Source organism: Salvia miltiorrhiza, chromosome 6, assembly GCF_028751815.1.
Source record: "Salvia miltiorrhiza cultivar Shanhuang (shh) chromosome 6, IMPLAD_Smil_shh, whole genome shotgun sequence".
In the NCBI taxonomy this organism is placed as follows: domain Eukaryota; kingdom Viridiplantae; phylum Streptophyta; class Magnoliopsida; order Lamiales; family Lamiaceae; genus Salvia; species Salvia miltiorrhiza.
The window spans coordinates 23,312,759-23,322,201 of record NC_080392.1 but is presented as its reverse complement, the minus strand read 5'-3'; the positions used below and the strand labels follow the sequence as shown (position 1 = coordinate 23,322,201).

The 9,443-nt window shown below is 36.3% G+C and overlaps 1 long non-coding RNA gene across 1 annotated transcript; it reads left to right on the top strand.

The window, feature by feature from the left end:
- The first annotated feature begins 402 nt into the window (after positions 1–402).
- On the top strand, positions 403–3,536 carry LOC130988952 (uncharacterized). Its single transcript, XR_009090335.1, has 3 exons — positions 403–620; positions 2,577–2,640; positions 3,157–3,536. It is a non-coding gene; the product is annotated as an uncharacterized LOC130988952 (long non-coding RNA).
- Positions 3,537–9,443: the final 5,907 nt, after the last annotated feature.

The following is a 9,443-nucleotide window of genomic DNA, read 5'->3' as shown; positions in this document are numbered from 1 at the left end:
TTTTTTAAATTATTTTTCTTCCTACGAAGAGGAATATTATATATATGTGAGTGCACTAATATGAGTGCTATAATTATTATTTTGGTCACATGAATATTTATGATGTGGTATTTTATTAATGAGTGACATTACCATAGTTTTGTGATTTTATTTGATCACCTTTCACACACTTTATTTAATTACCCATACCATATGTCATATGCCTAAATTTTGCTAAGTATAGAATTGAGAGAGTAGAGATTAGAGAGTAGAGATTAAGAAAGTGTAGAGATTTGAGAGAGAAAGAAGAGATTAGAGTGAGAAGATGCATTAATGCCAAATATTCTCTAAAGATTCACAAATCTTTTATAAGATTTCCAAATCCATTTCATATCTTGCAAGAATTCCTCTCTCTCCTTCTTCCCTAATTTTCGAGCTCTCTCTCCCTCCCTTCATCTCTCTACTTTCCTCCATTGTTAGCCATTGATGAAACCTTCGAAGCTTCACCCAAGTATGCCAAACACATAAATCACTACTTAAATCCTCCATAAACACCTCTTATCAACTTAAATCCAAGAGAATCCTTGAAGATTGGTTTCAAGAATAGTGAGAGAAAATTTGGATAATTGGTGAAAACTTGGGTAAGTGATCTCCATATTCATAGATATAATTTGTATGAGTGTGTATATGAGCTTATTTGAAGGATTGGAGCAAGAAATCACCCCCTCCCTTTTTCCTTCAAATTTTCGAAAAAATGGGTATCTTACCCTTCAAAAATTTTTCTTCTTCTTTCCTTGAATTGAGGTGAGAAAAATGAACTATGTGATGTTTGGTGATGATTGAGGTGTGTTTTGAAAAACTATGTTTTGAGATGTAAAGATTCGATGAGTTTAGTTTACCCCAAATTTGGGAATTTTTGGGTTGATGATCAAGGTGATGAATTGATGATGAAAATGAGTTTATGAGGTGTATATGATGATGATTGATGGAGTAATTTGAGTATATGATGTCAATTGGAGTTTTGATGTGAGTTAGTTTACTAGAATTAGGGATATGTGTATATATGCCCTTATTTGTGAATTGATGGTTTTGATGTGAGATTAAATGACAAAAATTGATAGATATATGATGAGATTAAAGATCCATGTGAGTTTATAAAATTTCAAAGGGTTTAGTTTAATAAAAATTAGGACTTTCTTGTCTATGTGTTTAATAAGTGTTTTGGCTTAAGATATATGAAATTGAACATGATGTTAGGGTTTTATTATGTATGATTAAGTCTATTGTTAACTAAGTAAAATTTTGACTTGAGTTAGTTTATGAGAATTTTTGAGTCTTCATATTTGAGAAGTCATCGAATGTTTAAATGTGGTCTATTTTGATTTATGACCATTATGTGAAAGATGTCATGCTTTTGTTGAGAATTTTATGTTGATATATGAGTTTTTCACTAGAGTTAGTTTACATGATAAAAAGGGAAATATATGTGTAAAATGAGTTACATGATGTATGGAGTCAATAATGAATGATTGAGTGTTTTTGAGCATGAGATTGAAAAGAGAATTTGATTGATACGTTGTTGAAACGTTTCCCTTGAGATTTGAGTTAAGATGTAAAAGAGGAGAGTTAATTTGAGTATGATGAGTATTTTGATGTATTTGAATGTTTTTTAAGTGCTTTAAGTGCTTAAAATGAGTTTTGATGTGGTTGCTTTGTATAAATGTTAATTTGAGCATTTAAGAGTTGGGAATGAATTTTTGGTGATTTTTCGTAGGCTACTGACCTACTGTGATCGACGGTTTTTCGATGTCAAAAAGCTTTGAAAATTTTACAGAATGTCCCTACATGAGTCTTGAGCACCTCTGTAAAATTTCAAGTCATTTGGACTTGATTTACTATTTTTATAAAATGCAAAACCAAATCTGCACATTTCTGCCGGGAATTTCAGAGAACAGGGGACAAAGTCATTCATTTCAGTGACTTCCTGTGTGAATTAGATTTCCAAATTTTTATGGTATCAACCTTACTGTATGGGCTAGATATCCACCAAATTTGAGCGCAGTTTGACAACGTTTACTATTTTTGAAAAATCAAACTTTTCGATTGCTCAAAACTGCCGAATATGGTAGACTGTAGTAAAACAGTCATATCTCCCAAACCACTTGGAGTTTCTGACTCTACTTTTTTTTAAATGAAACTAGACTCAAATACCTTTCTTTTGGTATGAGTCTGGAATCCAGGGGATGTCGGAGTCAGAACGTGTTAAAGTTTGAAGTCGAGTCTGTGTAAAAACAGAACATGTCTTGATGATGTTTGATGGTATTTTCTTATGTGCCTTATGTGATTGTGTTGCCTAAGTGTTTGAATGAGATTAGACGAGCCTTATATGAGTGATAAATCGAGACTTAGAACCATGATTTTCTTGAAACCTATCCTTAGACTTAAGGATTTGAAATGAGTGAAGAGTTTATGTAGAGTTGGTTAAGAAGATAGAATATAATATAGAGCATGAGTTGAGGCATGAGTTTTTATCGTTGAGTTCTAATCGAGATTCATTTTATGACATGAACCTTCGATGATGACGATGATCCCTGAAGACACGAGCAGAGCAGGGAAGTAAGTAACTCCGCTTTGACGGGAGTTTTTGAGTAAGGTCTTCAGGTGGGCAATATTTTGAGTATAAATATATTATCCGAGTTTTCCAAAATGATTTGATGATATAATGATGTTATGAGCTTATCAAATGTTTTGAGATAAATGATGTTTGAGAACTGTTTGACTTGCCAATTTTTTGATGTTGAGCTTGTGTGTTACCCTCTACTGATGAGACGAATTCGGTCCTGCCACAAGCGGGATTTTGTGCACAGAGGTGACTGTGAGCCGTCTTCGGGTCGGCCGGTCACGGTACTTGAGAGGGAGGCCTACTTCTCAGTACCTTTGATGATGAGTAGTGGATGTGGTACATACATGATGAATGTTTAAACTGCGCAGTTACTTATTTATGATGTTGATTATGAAAACTGCATGCACAGATTCATTGATACTAACTTATTTCTGTGTATTGCTGAGATGTGGCAAGCTTCAAACTTATAGCTCTAAGAGCACCTTTCTTGTTTTTCGGCGTTTGCCCACTGAGTATTATATACTCACGCCCTGCATGTATTTCTAAATGTGCAGGCTAAGCGAGGAGTGAGATTGGTCTGGTGCTGGTGGGGGATCGTTGGATGACGTATTTACTTTATCGTATTTTCCTTTTTTATCGATAAAGTCTTGATGTGAAGTTACCTTAAATATGAATCAAGTAATATACTCACGGTTATGTGTCTCCATACATGTAATCGGTTCGCCTTTTGCTGCGATACTCTGCATATTATTTTTCCTTACGAAAAATAAGCTATACCTGTTTTGTTTTTGTTCGTGAAATTCCTGATAATTAAAAAGTTACAACAACGTTGACGATTTTACCCTTGGGTTCAATTAATAATATTTTCCTTAGCATGCTTTGATGTGAGCTTCCGCTTGATGTTCGACCTACTCTTCTATTCCTTTATTCTTTAAAAATAGTCGTATCGATACTCGTACCCCACTATCACTAGTGTCGGGATTTCGGGCTGCGACAAGCAGAGGGGCCGCCGCTGCCACCGCCATCACTCCCCTGCCAGACTCGACATTTACAACAACACAGCCCATACATGACAGCTCAAGACTCAAGTTTCGAAGCATGCTTGTTTATCAATATCTATCTCATTGCTTGTATTCTTAATGTAAAATCAGTTCATACAATTCATGCTCAATGTATAAATAAGGTAAAGTTCATATCTTTGTTTTCAGTTAAACCTTTCATTTTAGTGAATATTGAAACATGTATATCATACATATCATGAATTGAAACTTAATATAAATTCTATTTCTTGTTTTCTGATTCAGTTTGCACAGTAAGCACACAAATAAAGCATGCTGTGAAATTGAATGAAATGATAATACGTTTGAAAGAATTGAAACCTTAAGGTGGTGGTTGAGCTCGGTAGATTCTGTGAGTCAAGGAGATGGAATTTCTTGAAGTCCAGTGGGTCGAAATATTCTTAGATGTGTTTGTTTGAAACAGAGTACAAGAGGTGTGATATAATTGAGAGGTAGAGACTGATGTGGAGATATTAACGTGTAGAGGTGTGATATTTAAGTTGCTAGTGAAAGTGCAAGGGATGGGTTCCTTCAATTATGCAGAGATGTTTGAGGGCTGAAATTAGGGGAGTTGGTGGCTGCCAAGCATGACTAAATCTTGACTTTTGAAGTTGATTGGATTGACATGAGATGGAGTGGGGTGGCTGATAGGAAGCATGGGTGAAGGATTGAAAAGAGGGAGGTGAGACGTTGAAAAATTTACCCAAAATCCCTGAGATTAGGGGATTTTGTATGACTTGTAGGAGTGGGCGCATGGGGTGAATAGTGTAGCAATTGTAGAGACATGGTGAAACACAAGCAGCAGCATGCGTGCTGTACTTGGCTGTGGTGCAAAGGAGGAGGTTGGTTTGGGCTTTTGGGCTTTGGTATTTATAGAATATCATTTCAATAAACAAAAATTTAGGCCCAAATAAATATTTGTCAAAGCCCAACACATTTAAATAATTAAAGTCTAACATAAACTTTAATTAAATCATATACAAATAAATATTAATCATATAGAATAATCACCTATTCATATAATTCAATTTATGCAATGCACAAAAATCAAAAGACTAAATTTTATAAAAAGTAGCCAAAATAAAAATTGTTGGAATTAAAATAAATCATTTTTTTCATTTTTCCGATGTAAATCATCCTACTCTAAATTAAAAATAAATTCTAAACTTAATATAAATAGGCGGGTGTTACATTCCTCCCTCCTTATAAAAATTTCGTCCTCGAAATTGCGTACTTGGGAAATCTAGTTTGGAGTACTAGACATTCACTATCAGTGCACCTACATAGCTTGATGCTTATCACGTTTTCTAATCGTGAGAATGCTACGTCTCATGTCTCGAGAACTGTTGACAAACGAACTCATTCTAATAATATTATGCTTATTGTGATGGAAGAAAAATCTTATTGTGGCAACTACATAATGAGAGTCTATACATTGGAATGACGCTCTACTCGAGGTCAAAAATCTTAATTGACAATCACCGAGATCTTAGTCATGTGGGCTGGCCAGACCCAGCACGGCGAGTTACTCAGTCAAATGGGAGCTTCGCCCCCAATCATGTCAACATCTTATCTCTTATAAGGCTCTAATTGAACTTCTAACTTAAGCACTTATTTCTAAGTACTTCAATCATAAATCATTGGTACCATATAAATCCATTCTATGCCGTTCTAGCGGTGCTATCACGACTAACATTCTTAAGACATTTTTGGGTGGTTCTCAACAGTTTGTAAAAGAACTCATCATTCTGATCATATAGGCAGTGAACCTAAAATGATAACATAAAACTTTCACATTCATTTATTCATACATACATACATACATATATTTGCTTTCTTTGAAATTTTGAGTCATATAGACATTAAATGTCCCCTTTCATGAAAAACTTTGCTTATGCCGGAAAGATTCAAGGAATCTAACTCGACCATACATACATACATACATTGATTCGTTAAGGGCTCGGGTTGTCCCAAACACGAAATACATTCATTGAGTCGTTATGGGTTCGGGTAGTCCCAAACACGACAAAAAGCATTCACATAACATCATAAACATAAGGCGCACATTTTCTTGAAAATTTTCATAACTTTGAATACATATATATATTTTTGAAATTATTATCGTACCTTAGTTGCGGCAGTGTGACGGCGAGCTGAGGGCTACTGACATTCTTAGAAGTCTAGAGATACTATTCTAGACTCGACATCAAAAAGCTTATGGTTATCAGAGACATGAAAGAAAACTTATGCTCTGATACCATTCTGTCACACCCCAATTCTTGAAGGAATAAATATAATCGAGGTGCAACTAATTCATAGAAATAAACAAGGGAAATACCTTGTTAAAACCCGAAATAGGATAGAAAGTCAGGCTAGGCCCCTTTGGATCACAAGTTTTGTTTCATGCTTCTGACAACCGACGTTCATTAACATAAAACTATAAATTTTAAATTGAAGCTCAAATGAAGTCATCTTAAGTTGAGAAAACAAAAGATGTATAAGAGTAATTGCTACAACGGAAGTCTAACATAGGAATTTATCTCTAGCCTCAGCTCCGTCCCGTCAGCACCGGCCAGCCAACCTGAAAACATTTGAAAGTATTTTTGGGCTAAGTACTAATGTACTTAGTGGGCATGCATTTTCTGAAACATCTCATATTTTAATAAAGACAGTTTATCCAATTGAACTTGACATGACTTAGAAGGTTTTAAATTGAAAGGACTTCTAAGCATGTTAAAATAATTTCTTTCATTTGTGCGCACATGTCACACTCCCTTTCCGTTACTCGCTGTGATCCCGGACCTTTTAGCCACCGACGAATCCATTACTCCTGCTTTACTTGGACTGAGGGCGTAACCCAGCCAAGCTCCCATTTGGGACCCAATGCTCCGGAACACATCCCGTCGAGCACCCTTATAACGCCTCATACATGATTAGTGCCCGATGGAGATCAACCCACCAGGTCAGCTAATAGGTGTACACAATTCTCAAATAACGTGTTAGGTCAAGAGAGAACCTCGATCGATTCATTGTTGCGAGCCTTAAACGGAGCAGAGTGCACAAAATATTTTATTGGATAAACAGTTTGCATTTTATTGAATAAACAATTTGCATATCATTGAAACATTTAGAGCTTAATAACTCAATCATACTTTATACATTTGGAAAGTAAGCCCACCTGGTTAGGCAAAGCCTGAAGATCATAATCACATATAAATCTGTCTTGGGAAAGCAGCGCTAATCCCCCTGGTCACAAAGCCTACAAGAAATTCTATTCTTAATAGGTCTCGTGAAGCTAACTTAAAGTCTTAGTGGATGTACTAAACATACTTGATTCATCACGCCGGGTTTCCAAAATTTAGTAAATAAATAATTGAAAACTAAATTCTTGAGTTAAGGACACCAACAATATCCTTACTCGATTTTCTTAAATAATTGGATTTATAAATAAACCACTTAAATCATGAATACTTTTATTGCATGATGCAAATGCAATGTCATGTCATGCTTAGCATATATATGATAAGTAATTACTTAAAATATGCACATAATAATAATTTAATATTATTATGAAAATTATCCTTTAAATAAATTAATCAAACTAATAATAGTTCAATTAATTAAAAATAAGAAAGCCCAATTTAAAATTATTAGGTAACAGCCCAACTAAATAAATAGACATGGCCCAATCTCATAAAAATCGGCCCAATCAAGGAGTCCAATTCTCAAGCCCACTCCCCAACTCAAACCTAGCCCAACACCCTTTACTCCCTTAATTCTTCTCCCCCCCATCAGCCGCGCCACACATTCAGTCCCTCACTGCTCGTCTCCCTCACTGCTCTCTCGCGGTTCACGCCGCGTGCCACCATCCCCGGCGACGAGCGCCGCTCCGTCATCCTCACCATCAGTCGGTTCTCTCTCGACTGCTCTTCCGCCAACGAGCAGCAGCGAGAGCCGCTCTCTCTCTCCCCTGACTCCGGCGAGTAGCAGCGATAAGCTGCCGCTCCACCGTCCGCTCAGACCCTCTCACTTCTCTCCTCTCTTCTCTTCACGCCAGAAATCCGCCCTCATCTCTCTTCTCCTCTAGTTCCGGCCGCCGCTGCTCGTATTTCGAGCAGCAACGCCGCCGCCCTGCAAGCCCTATGTTTCCATCCTCCAGCCACTCATATGTTCCCTCTCCCTTGGGTATAATCGGCAGCAGCTAAGCTGCCTGACCCTCCCATTTTCTGAACTCCGGCGAGCAGCAGCAGAGGGGCCGCCGCTGCCACCGCCATCACTCCCCTGCCAGACTCGACATTTACAACAACACAGCCCACACATGACAGCTCAAGACTCAAGTTTCGAAGCATGCTTGTTTATCAATATCTATCTCATTGCTTGTATTCTTAATGTAAAATCAGTTCATACAATTCATGCTCAATGTATAAATAAGGTAAAGTTCATATCTTTGCTTTCAGTTAAACCTTTCATTTTAGTGAATATTGAAACATGTATATCATACATATCATGAATTGAAACTTAATATAAATTCTATTTCTTGTTTTCTGATTCAGTTTGCACAGTAAGCACACAAATAAAGCATGCTGTGAAATTGAATGAAATGATAATACGTTTGAAAGAATTGAAACCTTAAGGTGGTGGTTGAGCTCGGTAGTTTCTGTGAGTCAAGGAGATGGAATTTCTTGAAGTCCAGTGGGTCGAAATATTCTTAGATGTGTTTGTTTGAAACAGAGTACAAGAGGTGTGATATAATTGAGAGGTAGAGACTGATGTGGAGATATTAACGTGTAGAGGTGTGATATTTAAGTTGCTAGTGAAAGTGCAAGGGATGGGTTCCTTCAATTATGCAGAGATGTTTGAGGGCTGAAATTAGGGGAGTTGGTGGCTGCCAAGCATGACTAAATCTTGACTTTTGAAGTTGATTGGATTGACATGAGATGGAGTGGGGTGGCTGATAGGAAGCATAGGTGAAGGATTGAAAAGAGGGAGGTGAGACGTTGAAAAATTTACCCAAAATCCCTGAGATTAGGGGATTTTGTATGACTTGTAGGAGTGGGCGCATGGGGTGAATAGTGTAGCAATTGTAGAGGCATGGTGAAACACAAGCAGCAGCATGCGTGCTGTACTTGGCTGTGGTGCAAAGGAGGAGGTTGGTTTGGGCTTTTGGGCTTTGGTATTTATAGAATATCATTTCAATAAACAAAAATTTAGGCCCAAATAAATATTTGTCAAAGCCCAACACATTTAAATAATTAAAGTCTAACATAAACTTTAATTAAATCATATACAAATAAATATTAATCATATAGAATAATCACCTATTCATATAATTCAATTTATGCAATGCACAAAAATCAAAAGACTAAATTTTATAAAAAGTAGCCAAAATAAAAATTGTTGGAATTAAAATAAATCATTTTTTTCATTTTTCCGGTGTAAATCATCCTACTCTAAATTAAAAATAAATTCTAAACTTAATATAAATAGGCGGGTGTTACAACTTAAACCGTTCATCTATTTCATCGCACTCACACTCCTAGTGCAACCTTACTTCACGAAAATTATCCCTCCCGAACCGAAACCAGGTTCGCAACTATTCTATATAACTAGTGGTTTTGATAAGGGTTATTTCAAATCATTAGTTATTGTGTCTTATGTTTGTGCGACTTTTAATTCATTTATGTATAAGTTTGATATAATATTATTGATTGCTTGCCGATCGATTTGGTTGTGACTGCAGGGGTTATATATAGGTAAGTTTAGAATCTGTGTTAAGTTTCCTC